General features: G+C 41.9%; 1 pseudogene; it reads left to right on the top strand.

The window, feature by feature from the left end:
- The first annotated feature begins 13,072 nt into the window (after positions 1–13,072).
- On the top strand, positions 13,073–13,715 carry LOC150003584 (HAUS augmin-like complex subunit 2 pseudogene; annotated as a pseudogene).
- Positions 13,716–14,651: the final 936 nt, after the last annotated feature.

Genomic DNA, 14,651 nt, shown 5'->3' with positions numbered 1-14,651 from the left:
CCTCATCCCACCCACTCTCCATAGTTGTTCCTGGAGTATTTTTAAACACGAACCCCCAGCCACATCACTTCACTTGCAGATTCTTCAGAAGGTGCATCTGACACAGCGGTTCTCTACTGGGAGCAATTTTGCCCTGCAGGGGACATGCGGCTGTGTCCCAGACAGTGTTGGCTTTCACAGCTGAGGGTGGCGGTGGTTCCTGTCGGCATCTTGCAGAGAGAAACGAGGGACGCTGCTACACGTCCTACAATGCACGGGACAACCGTGCAAGAGAATTACCTGGCCCAAAATGTCAACAGTGCCGAGGCTAAGAAACCCTGGTCTAACAGAGCAGGACCGCAACAAGTACATGCATAATGCTATTTCCACAGCCAGCAACACTGGCGATGATTCTTTAGTTTCACCAAAATTTCTTCAACTTCTCAATTTTAAAAAATAGGTAGCTAGTTTCAATCAATACCCCCAAAGGTATTTTAATTTCTTTCAGTTGTTGAGAGTTCCCCCTTCACTTTTCTTCATGGCATTTACTAGTTGAAGACTCTGGGCCACTTTTTTTTTTCTTTTCTTTTTTGTACATTTTCCCATACACTGGATTTGGCTGACTGCACTTTTATGGTGCTCTGTGTCTTGTTCCTCTATTGCCCCATCTCCTAAACATTGAAGTTCAGACTGACCAGTAAGTCCAGGTGTTGTCAGCCTGATTTGTCCGTTATGAATTTCCCACCAATCTTTTGTCTACTACACTGGTTTTCAAAGTGAGGTCCCTTAGGTAGCAGCACCATCATCATCTGGGAACTTGTGGGAAATGTGAATTCTATGTCCCAACTCCACTTCTACCACATCAGAGATTATGGGGCCAGGACCCAACAATTGGTGTTTTTCCGGGTTCTCCAGGAGTGTTAGAGTTCTTCAGAGAAATGGAACATATATTTATCTATATCTATCTATCATCTGTCTGTCTATCTATCTATCTATCTATCTATCTATCTATCTATCTGTCTGTCTGTCTCTATAGAGAGATATGGATAGATTGACTTGTAAGGAATTGGCTGACAAGTTTAGGGAGGCTGGCAAGTCCAAAATATGCAGAGCAGACTGGCAGTCTTGAGCCTCAGTGAGAGCTGATGCCACAGTTCTAGTCCAAGAGCTGATATTGCAGACGAAGCCCAGAGACATGCTATGGAACCAGGAAGAGCAGACAACACAGAACTCCTCTTTCGTGGGTAGGTGCCTTTTGTTCTATGCAGGCCTTCAACCGATTGTATGTGGCCCCCCCACGAGGTGGAGGCAATCTGCTTTACTGAGTCCACTGATTTATATTTACCTCATCCACAACAGCCTCACAGAAACAGCCAGAATAATGTTTGATCAAATTTCTGAGCACCCTGTGGCCAATCAAGTTAATACACAAAATTAACCATCACACACAGTGGTTCCAATGAGACCCACTGCTGTGATGGCTTTAACAGCCATGGATGGACATATTCTAGATCTGTTATTTCATTACATATTGCAAAATGATGAATTTCTAATTCTTTTGTTCCTTTTGCATTTGTTAACTGTAACTTTTGCATGCATTAAGTCTTTGCTTACCCTGAAATACAGTTTTTACAGGAGAGGCAGGGCAAATGCCGAATTTATTTCCATTATTTCTTTTTTTAAAGAATAGAGGTATAACTTACACCTGATAACACGCACAAATTTAACTGTACAGCTCAGTGAATTTGACATGTGCGCACATGCATGCAGCCATCGTCCAGGCTGAGGTAGAGCACATTCCAGAGCCCCTCTTATACCCCTTCCTGGTCCGTGCCCCCATCCCCAGCATAAGCAATCATATTTAAACTGTATTTGTGCCATCTCTTTCTGCACAGTTTGTTTTTTATGTAATCAAAATAGTCATTTGCTTTTCCCAGTTTCTGGACTTGGTTTGATGTTCAGAACTGTATTATCCAACCCAAGATGATAAAGTGCCAAAAGAAAATATATATTCTTTTGATCCAGGTCTTCCAAATAACTAGCTAATTGTCTTAACATCTTTTACTGAATCCTTCCTATCCCCATACTGATTTGAAATGCCTTTTTAAAATATTATATTACATTTCCATATAAACTTAGATCTATGCCTGGATGTTCTATTCTGTGATACTTCTATGACTCTTCCTGTATTAAAGCATTATAATATGTTTTACTATTTGGCAGGCAAGTCACCCCAAATCCTTGAAGTAATTACCTTTTCAGATTTTTTCCCCCTGACTACTGTTGCTGAGTTCATTCTTCCAGATGAATCTTGGAGTCATGTTATCAAGGTTCATAAAATAGGATTTTTGATCGGAATTACCCCTACAGTATCACACAATTGGATGTTACAGAGCATCTGAGAACAACACATTCAGTGATTCCTTTTTGTCCTGTAGTAAAACCCTCCAGGATTTTGTATGTTTTTGTAAGATTCATTTCTAAATATTTATTTTGTTTATTTTTATTCTTTTGAGAAGTATCTTTTCCCACTTTTTTAATATAGTTATTCTTGGTGTAAAAAGCTATTGATTTTTTTACATTTGTTAAATTTTGTTCCCTTATTTTTCTGTTCGCCTTTTGGTTGATTCTTTTGGATTTTTTAAGTATACAATTGGCTACAAATAAAGGTGATTTCACTGTATCTTTACCAATATATTCTACTTATTTTGTTCTTTTTACATGAAATAGCATTTGCAGTAACAATGGTGATAATGGACATCCTTGTTTATTTTTTTCTCTAATGCAAACAGTTCCAGACTTCTCTCCGAAGTACTCTGCTGACTATTCTGTGGTGTGATGGTGGTGGTGGTGTGCGAATCTTTCATTGAGTTAAGCAAGAGTTCTGTTTTAATTTATCAAGGTTCTTTTTTCTTGTTATTAGCTCAAGCATAAAGTGAGGAATTGGATTAAATGCTTTCTTGGTGTCTACTGAGTTAAAATGTTTGCTTTTTAATGTATTAACATGATGATTATTTTTAGTAGGCTCTGTTCTTGGGATGAAATCTATTAGGACCATGATGTGTTATTTTTTTAAATGCTTTTCTAGTTTTTATTTGCTAAGTGGTTAACTAGGATTTTTGTTTATGTTCATAAGTTAGATCGATTTCAAGTCTCTTCTTTTTTTTCTGGCCTTTGCCAAAATCTGTTATGAATGTTATGCTAGCTTTGTTTAACAAATAAAAGCTTGACTAAATAAATTGCTTCTCAATCCATCTAAACCTGAATGTTTCTTTGAGGGCTAATTCTTTGACTGGACAGAGGATATTTTTATTTTACACAAAAAATGAATCATTTTTTAAAGAAAACTCATATTTGGTTAAGGAAGTGGTTTTATTTCCTGTCAAGTTAGTTTTAAAAATTATTGTAACAACTATGCATAATCATTACAGAAAAATTTGAAAATCCCAACAAAGTGGAAGGAATATAAAAGTCATTGTACCAACATCTACATCATACTGGCAAAAGCAGGCTTCCCTGGAACAAACATTAAGCAATGGAAGTGGGGATAGAAGTGTTATTGCCAGTTGTGGCATGAATAAGGTAAAAATCATGACTAACAGTCCTGGCCAGTGTGGCTCAGTTGGTTGAAGCATCATTCCATGGCCAAAGGGTTGTGGGTTCAGTGCAGTTAGGGAGCATGCCTGGGTTGCAGGTTCGAGCCCTGGTCCGGGCATGTATGGGAGGCAGCTGGCCAATGCTTCTCTTTTGCGTCGATGTTTCTCTCTCTTTCTTCCTGTCTCTCCAAAATCAATGAAAAATGTCCTCAGGGGAAGTTAAAAAATATTTTAAAAAAGGCATGACAAACAAATTTCTGAAATTTTCTTCTGGATCCTATAGTAAATTGTTTTCAGAGGTGTGCACCTCCAAAGCCTCTTGATGCCATTTCGTCTGTTGTTTTCCAATATGTGGAAATTAAGTTCTGTGTTTTTTCTTGTTCTTTTTATAGGATGTGATGTTTAGGAGCCATGTTTATTGATAAACAGGAAGGGACTTTTGCATTATTCACGTGTGTGGTAGTTGAACATTTTTTTCCATCTCATGGCTTTTGGACAGGTTCATAGGTTTAGCTTTTAAGAATTCTTTTGCATTGGCCCCTAGCTTAAAAACAATTTCTGCTCCTATGTGATGTTCTTTAACCCAGGGGTGGGGGGCGGGGTAAGGGAGAAGACAATATATTCCAGTGTTTTACACTTTCCCCCAGTATCTGTCTGGTTTTCTGGGATTTGCAGTCTCTGGATCAATGAAATAAAACCCTTAGAAATCTATAAACCCATGAGATTCAGTCTCTAAATACCATCGTGTTCTAGGAGTCCAAAAATAATTAAAAGGACATTTAATTATTTATTCACATTTATTAAAGTCTGTTTATTAAAGGGAATCTAAATATGCATTTCACAACTTTCTCTTCTCCTGCCCTTGCCCCACTTGTGAAGTTTTTGTGGCATAGATCAGCTTAGTTTTTTTTTGGCCTAAATTCTTTCCTTTTGTCTCCTGCCTTTCTATTTCTATCTCTTTTTTTTCCTGTGTTTCCTTGATCCTATATCACAAAATCTCTAAAAAAGAACTCTTTGGAGTGGGGAAGGGGAGGTGGAGGCAGGGGAGAGCTAAGCAGCTAAAGGCAGCTCCCTGTTGGCAAGGAGAAGGGAGGTGGGTGGCAAAGAATCAGTCCCTTTTCCCCTTCAGAGTAGAGAGATTATGGGGTCAGAAAGGGCACGTAAGGTGAGGCTCAGCAGGTATGTGGCTGTGCAAATTACACAAAGATGCAGCTCCTGTGGCCAGGTGCGTGGAGAGTGGGGGACTTCAGAGCCCTTGCTCCTTTGCAGGGAACAACATGAGGAACCACAGGGGGTGGCCGTGACAGGAGGGGCTGGAACTCTGCCTTCTCCCCACATCGGGAGTGTGGGAGCCTATTCAGAAGGTGGGGGAAGCCACCAATAGACATGGTCTAAAACCAAAGGTTTCGACATTTACTGAACTAACTTACGAATGGTCGGGCTAGGTGGAAGTGAATGAAACAAGCAAACAAGCAGGGTCCCCATGGAGACCCTCCTGGAGCTCACAGCTTTGTAGGGCTGATGGTCAGAAACCCTAATACTATACACACACACATAGTACTAGGCATATGTATATGTAAACATACATATTTATGTATATTTTCAAAATACATATTTAAAATTGTGATGAAGGGGAGCTTTCCTTCCTATATTACAATATGCATAGTTTAAGAATTCATTGGGGTACCTGTCCTAGGCTTATAGCATGGATGCTTGGGATAAAGATACAGACCACTCCCTAATTTTGAAACTCTTAGTCCAGCCAGGTCTGAATTGCAGACAAGGTTGGTTTATGGTGGTAACCTACAGTCTGGTTTTGTTTTTCCTTCAAATATGCTGGAGGCTAGTGAAGCCAAGGGCTTGGCACTCCTGTGGTTTTAGAGCTCAGCTCCATTTATTCAGGTGCAGTGGTAGAAATGGGGAGCCTGGTGAAGACCTACATCCTTTCTCCAACTGCTTGATGGTAGAGAATCTCTTCTTACTGCTGGGCCTTTCTCCTCTGCTGCCGTATTCAGTGGAGGTGCTGTTCTGCCTTCTGACCTTCCCACCTCACTGTTTTGGGGCCCCAGTAGTGTCTGCGCTGGGACAGGCTAAAAAGAGTGGCCTGGTAACCTCAAAATTATCGAGAGTATCGAACTGCCTGATTTGTTGTAGGAGCTTGAAGCCTTCAGTGCTCTGCAAGTTGTCATCTGAAGTGAGGGTCACAGCAGCTGGGCTAAGCTAAGACTGAATGCGGATCAGTCAGCCATTGGTCATTTCTTCATCTTCCCTTATTAAAAGTTCCCTGACCCCTTTTGAATCTCTGTCCTTTACGCTCCAATGGAAGTGTCCGGTTGAATACCTCCTATCTGGTCCAATGGAGGGCTCAGGCTGTTCATCTGCCTCTGAGGTACAGACTTGCCCTGCTTCTCATCATTTGTAGAGTAGGCCCTTTTATCCTCTTCATACATCTAACTAACGTTGCCTTCCCATGCTTAGTGCTTGAAGGAACAGTCTTTATCCTAACCGCTACTATGGAAAGAATGTGCCCCTTCCTAAGCTTTTATCGTTTCATGCAGTTGTCAGCACGAAAGATCTAGCAATATCTCGCAATATTCAGATTTGCATCTGTGGGAAGGAAGTTGGGAAAATCAGTCAATCAAAGTGAGACTCATTGACACCAAGTGAGAGGCGGAGGTTAGCCCAAGTCTGACATGAAAGAACTCATTCATCTGCCATCAGAAACAGCAGAGACCCCAGGTTCTTGAAGCTCGACACTGCACCTGCCCACGGGGAAGTTCTTCGAATGCCAAGCAGGAGGACATGTCTGTGCCCTTGGATGCTTGAACCTCTTCCTGGGCCTGTGTTCGCCACAGGACACCACCTCAGCGCTGAGCTGAAAGCCCATGGCCTAGACTTTCTGCTGCACAGGCCCTTCTGGATGAAGCTTGTGGCTGCAGTGATGTGACTGGGGAATGGCCAAGGAACAGGCTGGGAGGGACGTGCGCCTCAGGCTTTTTTGTCTTGTTTTGGTTCTTGGCTTTTACTAGTGTCAGGAGGTAGGTACATCAGGGTGATGATGTGTCCTGGCTGTGCTTCGTGACTAGTGCGCGTGTGTGTGTGTCTGCGAGTTTTTTCTTATCTAGCATTAAGGAGGAATCCAAGGCAGGGAGAAACAGCTCCCAGCCATATGTAATTCTGCCCCACGAGTATTTCACCCTGACTGCATTTCATTTCCTGTGGCAGTGAGGAGTAGGAATGAAAATCATAATCTTAGGTCTGTTTCTTTCTTGTTCGTGCAGAATCCGGTGCAGGGGTCCCCCAGTTGGGTGGTTCTCCTGGGCAGCCCTCCTTTCAGTAATGATTCTTGGACTCTGCTCAGAAGCTGCACTCCACAGATTTTTTTTTTTTTTAACTGATAGTCACTTCTATTTATTTCAGGACGTAATCTACTTTTTAGATCCGTGGATGATACTAAGTTATAACTCTGTTTAAATATTCATAGGGTATTTTATTTTTGCAAAGATAGGTTTTAAAAATTATAAAGCCAGCTAGATTAATAATAATTCACATATAAAAATTAGGTTAAAAACGTAGGTCATGGCTCTCACTCACTCTCCTGGTGGTAAAGATGTCACAAAAATACATATTTAGATTACCACCAAGTATTCCAACATTCTCAGCCATAAGTGTTATCGAAAAGGTCTTTCTCTGATTTTTGCAAAGAGCAACGATCTGAATTTTCTTCTTTAACTCCTGATGTGATTTAACTTTGGTACATGGTATTACTATTTCTCCTACTGTAGCAAGTTCTCGTCTTCTCAAGGCTTTTCCATGACTTTTCTGGAAATAAAATATCCTATTTCCAACCTTCAAATTGAAATGTTATCCTCATAAATATATGTACCGCTGGTATATTCACGTGTATTTTCAGGCTGAGCAAAGATGCATAATTAAAGCAAAAGACAATCCAACCTAATATCAGGAGAACTTGTGACCTTCCATGCAGTGTTTGATATAGAAATCACTGATTGTGACTTATCTTTTTTATTCAAATACTGTTCTGATCACTCACAGTCCAAGAATGTTCAACTAATAAACCAAAAAGAAGCAGATGTTAAAGACTAGTTTTCAGTCATTACAGCCAGTGATGCCTCACTTGCTTATGATCTTACTACTGACATAAAGTCACACCCGCCCCTCAGTGGCCACCAAACCATTCAGCAGAGCTTCCTTAACTGTGAGCTGTTTGAAGCTTTTTTTTTTTTTTTTTTTGCAAGCTCTGAACAGCTGTAGGGATCTCAGCAGGGGTTGGAGGAAGCTTGGCGTAATGCCAAAATATGGCCAATCTAGGCTTTGAGCAAGTCCCAGCAGCTGGGACCTTCTCCACAAGGTCATGGACAAACTGGGTCATGGTTCTAGGACAGAAAATCTGTGGCCTCAAATGGCCTGCTGAACGTCACCTCCCGTAAGGATCCTCTGACCGGTCCATGGATTTTACTACTATTAGTAAGCTCCACAGCGGTGTGTGTCCCTACACTTCCTGCTACTGCTATTTATTACAAGATGCCTCCGTCTCCTCCAGAGAGATTGAGGATGACTGGAGGGGTTGGTGTCATTCTTAGAACACAAATTTATTGTTCAGTGTCTAAATAAGATAGTGATTCTAAAATCTGTGCTCTGACGTTTGTTAACATCTTTCCATATTGTAGGGAAGTATGGGCATCTGTTGAAAAGGGACAGTCTGAGAAAATGAGAGCGTTCAGGTGAAATCTGTTTCTTTCTCGTGTGAACTCTTTCCCTGAAATTTATAGAGAGCAGTGCAGGGATGATGTCATCAGGCCTGCTGATCCCAGTGGGCAAGCCCGTTCCGTAAATAAGACAAAATATCCTTTTTCCCTATTTGTCTGGATTCTACCAAAGCATCAGCTACTTTTCATCTTCAAGGAACACACAAATACAGCAGTCCCTCTCCATATCGTTGATTCACTTATCGCGGCCTCACTGTATCACAGGATTTGTTAAAATATGATATTTAATTATTTATCGCAGATTTTTCACTATATCGTGGGATTCTGTGGTACTGTATACGTATCTTGTTAAAGTTACGTAGGTTTAAGGGTGTAGAATATGTTTAAGAAAATAAGTAGTGTTTATAAAAGTGTGGAAAAGATTAATAAGGGAGTGGGAAAGGTTAATACAGGATTGGGAATAGTTTATAAGTGTGTGGGAAGGGTTTATAAAGCCTTAAAATATATAAATACTAAAATAAATGTAAAGTTCCTACTTCGCAGATTTTCACCTGTCGCGGGGGGTCTAGAAAGTAATACCCGCGATAAGTGAGGGAATACTGTAGTCACCAAGTACACAATTTTCAGTTGTTTAAGTCCATTCTGACAAACCTTCTCCCACATGCCTTTCATTTTAAAAATCAATGACCTTATCCAGAGGCCTCCCTAACCTAGTTCGTTAAATTACCACTTTTCTATGACTTTCCTTTCAACAACATAATTTGCTTTTAATGATCAATATCAAAAGGATTCAAAATGTAATCACTGACCTCACTGAAAAGGTATCTAGTCACTCAGCAGAAGCTGTGGGTTTGTGACAGAGGTCTCCTCAAAGGTTCCAGCACCCCTTTCCAAGCTTAGTTCCCACAGAAGCCAAATTCATAGTGCGTTCTCATATAGTTGGCCAGTCCCATGAAGACAAAGAATGAATTTCTAATGAACAGAGAGCTACGCAATTGTAAATAATGCCCAAATTTGTCACATAGAAATTAAAATGGAAATTTTGCTCGAGCCCAGTCCAGATGTAAGCATGGTGGATAGCTTCAGAGTACCGAGAGTTCAGGCTAGCTCCTGAGCATTCTTTAATGCTAGCCTTATTTTCTGAATCAGACAGTCTCTTACAGACAGGATGTAAGGGACCATTTATTAACAAGAATTTCTGTCCATAGTCCATGATAAATGAGGTCAGAGTTGCTAGTATAAGTTTGGCCATTCATCTACCCTTACAAAATTCTACCCTTAGGGCAGAATTTGGCATCAGGTTTATCTAAATTAAAATCCCAAATCTAAGTTTCTGACTTTGAGCAAGTTACTTCTCTCTGACCCTTTATTTATAATTTCTTTATATATAAAATTAGAGTAATACTTGGCTTATAAATTTGTTTCTCTTTATAGCATTTATGACTTGCAAATACACCATGTTAGCTCATGAATTTCAAACCTTCACTTCTAAATGTCAGCTGATGTTGAACCCAGTTTAATTTGATCGTTTATGTTGATTATTACTTATTGTTCATTGCACCTTACACTCATCCTCCAGGAGGGCAGGTATCTTTGTGTCTTACCCTGATGTAGAATGGTGTCCGGCATGTAGTAGGCACTCAGTAACTATTTATTGGATGGGTGAATGCGTGAATTATTGTCTCTGTTACCCACATATTGTCAGCATTCTTTGAGTTGGGTTTTGAGGATGATTTCCCTTCGGGTGATTTATTTTCCGAATTATGTTTTGTGTGAGCACTCATTAAGTCTAGTCTCAGCACAGCCTGCCTGATGAGTGCACTGGGGTCCAAATGCATGGCCAGGGGAAGCCAGCCTGGGATTACTCCCTGGCCTCAGTTCCTCCTCGGAAGAGACAGAGCCTGTGTGGAGATGCTGCCAGATTGTTCTGTGTGCAGAATCTAAATCACAGTTTTCCAGGGTCTCCTGAGGAGAACGTGTGTTTATAGCATCACTAAGCAGTAATTGATTATAAAGCTCAGTTGTGAAATGTACAATTATTGAATTACTCTGTGTTGGCTCATAAATTTCATTGGTTAATAAAATTATATAGGTTTCAGGTGTACAATTCTATAATATATCATCTATATATTGTATTGTGTTCACCATCCCAAGCCAATTCTCCCTCCATCACAATTTGTCACCCCCTTTACCCTCTTCTGCCTCCCCCACCCCCCTTCCCCTCTGGTAGTCACCGTACTGTTGTCTGCATCTATAAGTTTTTTTTCTTAATCTCTTCACCTTTTTCACCCAGCCCCTCAACTCCTCTATGAGTCTGTTTCTATTTTGTTATTTTGTTCATTTGATTCCACATATAAGTGAAATCATATGGTACTTGTTTTTCTCTGGCATATTTCCTTTGACATAATGCTCTGGGTCTATCCATGCTGTTGCATAAGGTGAGATTTCCTTCTTTTTTTATGCCACGTAGTATTCCATTTTTATCCACTCATCTACTGATGGGCACTTGGGTTGCCTCCAGATCTTAGCTATTGTACATAATGCTGCAGTGCACATAGGGGTGCATATATTCTTTCAGATTAGTATTTTGGGTTTCTTTGGGTATGTTCCCAGAAGTGGAATCACTGGGTCATAAGGCAGTTCCATTTCTGATTTCTTGAGGTAACTCCATACTGCTTTCCGCAATGGCTGCATCAGTCTGTGTACACTTACAAGGGTTCCCTTTTCTCCACGTTGTTGCCAGCATTGGCTGCCACCCGCTGGGTCCTCATACACCTCTGTGGTGGGCCAGAGTCTCAGGGTGAGGCTCGCAGAACTTATCAGGTCTGGACAGACCACGATTTGGCTTTGTGAAGACAGGGCTCTGCACCAGCTGGGCGTGCGAGTGAAAAATGGCACCTGTCTGAGAGCCACACAGCTTAGTCTGTCCCAGATTTTACCAGGAGCGTGATCTCAGCAGGGAAGGTCTGCTGGGAATCAGGAGGGTGGGGCTATTAGATCTCCCATGAGGGGCAGGTGCCAGTCAGGCTTGGGGGATTGTGGGGGGCATGGCCCCCCATCCCAGAGCCACACAACTCCATTTGTCCTGGGTATTGCCCACACCTCTGGAGGGTGGAGCCACCAGGAGTTGGGAGGGTGGGACTGCAGGAGCCCTGAGAGTGGAGCTGGTGGGTTTCCCATGACGGGGAGGTGCCAGTCAGGTTCAGAAAAGGTTCTTTGCCCCAAGGCCATACCTGGTCACTGACATGCCCTGAGTCTGCTTGGACCTCTGCACTCTGGCCCACGAAGCTGACTACTCAGTAGGGCATGAGCTCTGCAGCACAGAGCAACAGGGAGTCCACTGGGTAAGGCTTTTAGTTTTCCCCAGGCTAGTGCCATATGGAGGGTAGTGCTCCACCCAAGAAAGATGGCGTCTGCAGTGTGGGAGAGTGACTCAGCATAGGGACCCTGGCAGCTGTCCCTTCAATCTCTGTTCAGAACCACAAACCCCAGTCTCTCTTCATGCAACTCTAGTTCTCTCTGCCCTCCCCCCCCAGAGCCCAGGGTGAGTGGCTGCAAACAAGATTTTGTGTATTGGCCCTGTCTGTCCCTGCCGAATAGGATCCCTACTGATTTTCATAGCCAGATTATGTTATGTGGGTACCTCTTCCCGGCTCTGATGCTCTGGAATGGGTAGCTCAGCTTGGGGTTGGGACCCCATGCTTCTCAGGGGGAACCTTTGCAGCTGAGATGTCCCTCTGGAATCTCAGATGCTCCGCCCTTCCTACCAATCTTGGATGTGGCTTCTTCTGTAAAAATCCCTGGTTATAAAACTTCTCTTCAGCTAGTCTTCAGTTGGTTATTCAGTTGCTTGCTCTATATATTAATTGTAGTTCCAATTTGGTCCTGGGAGGAGGTGGGTGTAACATTCACCTACTCTGCCGCCATCTTGTATCCTTAACTCATAAATTTCAAATCTTTATTCCTAAAAATCAATTGACATTTGGCCCAATAAATATTTAACCGAGATGTAATAATGGTGTTAGAGCAAAATTAAATTCTCATTCGGAAAATAAAGAATGACCTGGTTGGGACTGGGAGGGGTGACTTGGCAGAGATGAGCAGAGGAACTCTCGGTCTGATTAAGTTACTTAATTAGGAGAGACTTTTTTCATACATTACTTTATTCTATTTCATTTCCTCTTTGAAAATTCTCTAAGTGGTAGGAAATAAAAGTCCTTTATATATTGTAGGGCTTTATATTTCATAAAGCATTTTTGGACTAGGTAATATTTGTGCCTCACGAAAGTCTTTTGAAGCAATTACAATGCACATGTCTTTTCCTATTTTACATATTGCAAAACTGAGGTGCAGAGAAGTGAAGTGACTTTGCTTATGAGAGAAGCAGGCCAAACTGGGCCGAGTGGTCTTCTAGCTGGCTCATACTGCTGTTAACATCTATACATTGGTTGGGACTAAGTTCAGCTGCATAAAAAAGAAGTCTCCAAATAACTGTGGCTTACACAACACGGAAGTTCACTTCCACCTCTTGTAAAAGCTGTCACAGAGGACGTGATCCAGCTAGTCTAGTGGGACTACAAAGCTGAAAAGAGTCCTAGGCTCCTTCCAATTTACCCCTCTACCGTTCATATGATTTGTGGCCCTGAACCACATGGTCCAAGGTGGCTGCCCGAGTTCCAGCCTTTGTAGGATGTGGAGTAACAGGATGGAGAGAGAGGAGAGCATGCTTCTTCTCTTTTAAGACTCCCTGGGAGGTGGGTCTCAGCCATGACTGTGGTGAACCCTTGGGACCCAGCATCTGAACCAAATGCTGCCAGACTACTGCCGGGCCATTTTGTAGCTTCAGGGATAGTCCACAGGAGGTGTTAAATATTTCTAAGAAATCAGCTCCTTGCTTTGTGAACTTCTTCAGGCTACAGCAGATCAAGGATATTCAAGCTGAAGTCAATCAGAAAAACCTGGAAATTGAACTTCTGACACTAGAAAAAGATACAGCAGCTATTGTTCATCCTTTTTGGCTTAAAAGTGTCATCCTCTGCAAAGCATGAATACTTATTTGGAAGCAGCGCTAAAAGAGAGGAGGTCTCTCAGGCAAAGACTGTTGAAACCCGTGTGGCAGGAAAACCTGCCTATTGAAGCTTTTTATCACAGGTGCCTGGTACATTGGCGGGAGTTGTCAATGACTTTCTTTGAGAGACAGAAACCTCTTTGAAGCTGTTAGAAATACTCCTTGTTGAGATGCACATCTAAAGAAAATGATCAAGGCTTTAGCCAAGATGGATATTTTGGTGACTGAGACAGAAGGAGTGGCAGAGAATATACTCAAGTGGTGAGAACAACAAGAGGCTTTTCCTCTCGTAGCCCCAAAATTTTAGCTGAAAATATTATCTTCATAAACATGATGTTATAACACCCCCTTTAACTTTTAATTCTATGGTTCATGTTTAAACTGTTAATGCCAAACGATTCAACTGATTCAATGAAGTAAAAAATGATTTATTTTTGCTTAATTTTGTGTAGTCATGTGAAGTCCATTTCCAGTCAATGATAACGTGGGTATTTATAGACTTTTCTGCTAGCAATATTGAAAGAGCTCTCTCTATATTGAAGGACTTAGATTCCAAGCTCATTAAGACCAAACTAAAATTTCCTTTGTGTTTCATTTATTTTCATTTCACTTCTTAATAAAACTCATAAAGATTAAAAAAAAGAAAGAAAAAGAAAACCAAAAACCAAAACACTCCCCGAAGGTCTACCTCTACCTGCATCTTATTGCTCAGAACTTAATCATGTGCAATGCAAGGGAGGCTGAAAAATAGTCATTTATTTGGGCAACATAATGCTTGGCATAAACTGGGGTGCTGTTACTCAATGAGAAAGGGAAGACCAAGTTTGAGGGAACAGCTGAGTCTGTGTCATTGCGTGCATTCTGAAAGGCCTAGGGTGGGCGTGCCCTAAGCAGGGGCACAGGCGTGTTTGCCTGGACATGATCCGTGAGGACTGTCTCGAGCTACCAGCGCCATCCTGAGTGCTGGGAGCACCGAATACAGGAATACAGAATGGCTTCATTGCCTGGAGCAATGTGCAACCCGGGAAGCAGTTTTCCTCTTCCCTTGTGTTGATTTATATTGATTGAAAGAAGGTGGGGGAATCTGTGAAGGCACTTGCTCCTGACACAGTTGTGAGCAGGCACTTCTAGAACAGAGCATTTACCACCCTTCTCTTGGCCTTCATCAAGTCCGAAGGGTCACAGGGTTCATGCACATTGGCCTGCAGCAGCCTGAGAGGCACGGCTGTCCGTGCCAGCCTGGGGGGTGGAGCAGGGATAGAAATCATTCAGTGATCA

The sequence above is a fragment of the Furipterus horrens genome, unplaced genomic scaffold (assembly GCF_987537825.1).
Source record: "Furipterus horrens unplaced genomic scaffold, mFurHor1.1.pri manual_scaffold_8, whole genome shotgun sequence".
In the NCBI taxonomy this organism is placed as follows: Eukaryota; Metazoa; Chordata; class Mammalia; order Chiroptera; family Furipteridae; genus Furipterus; species Furipterus horrens.
Note: the sequence above shows the minus strand (reverse complement) of the source record. Positions and strands in the feature narration are given on the sequence as shown.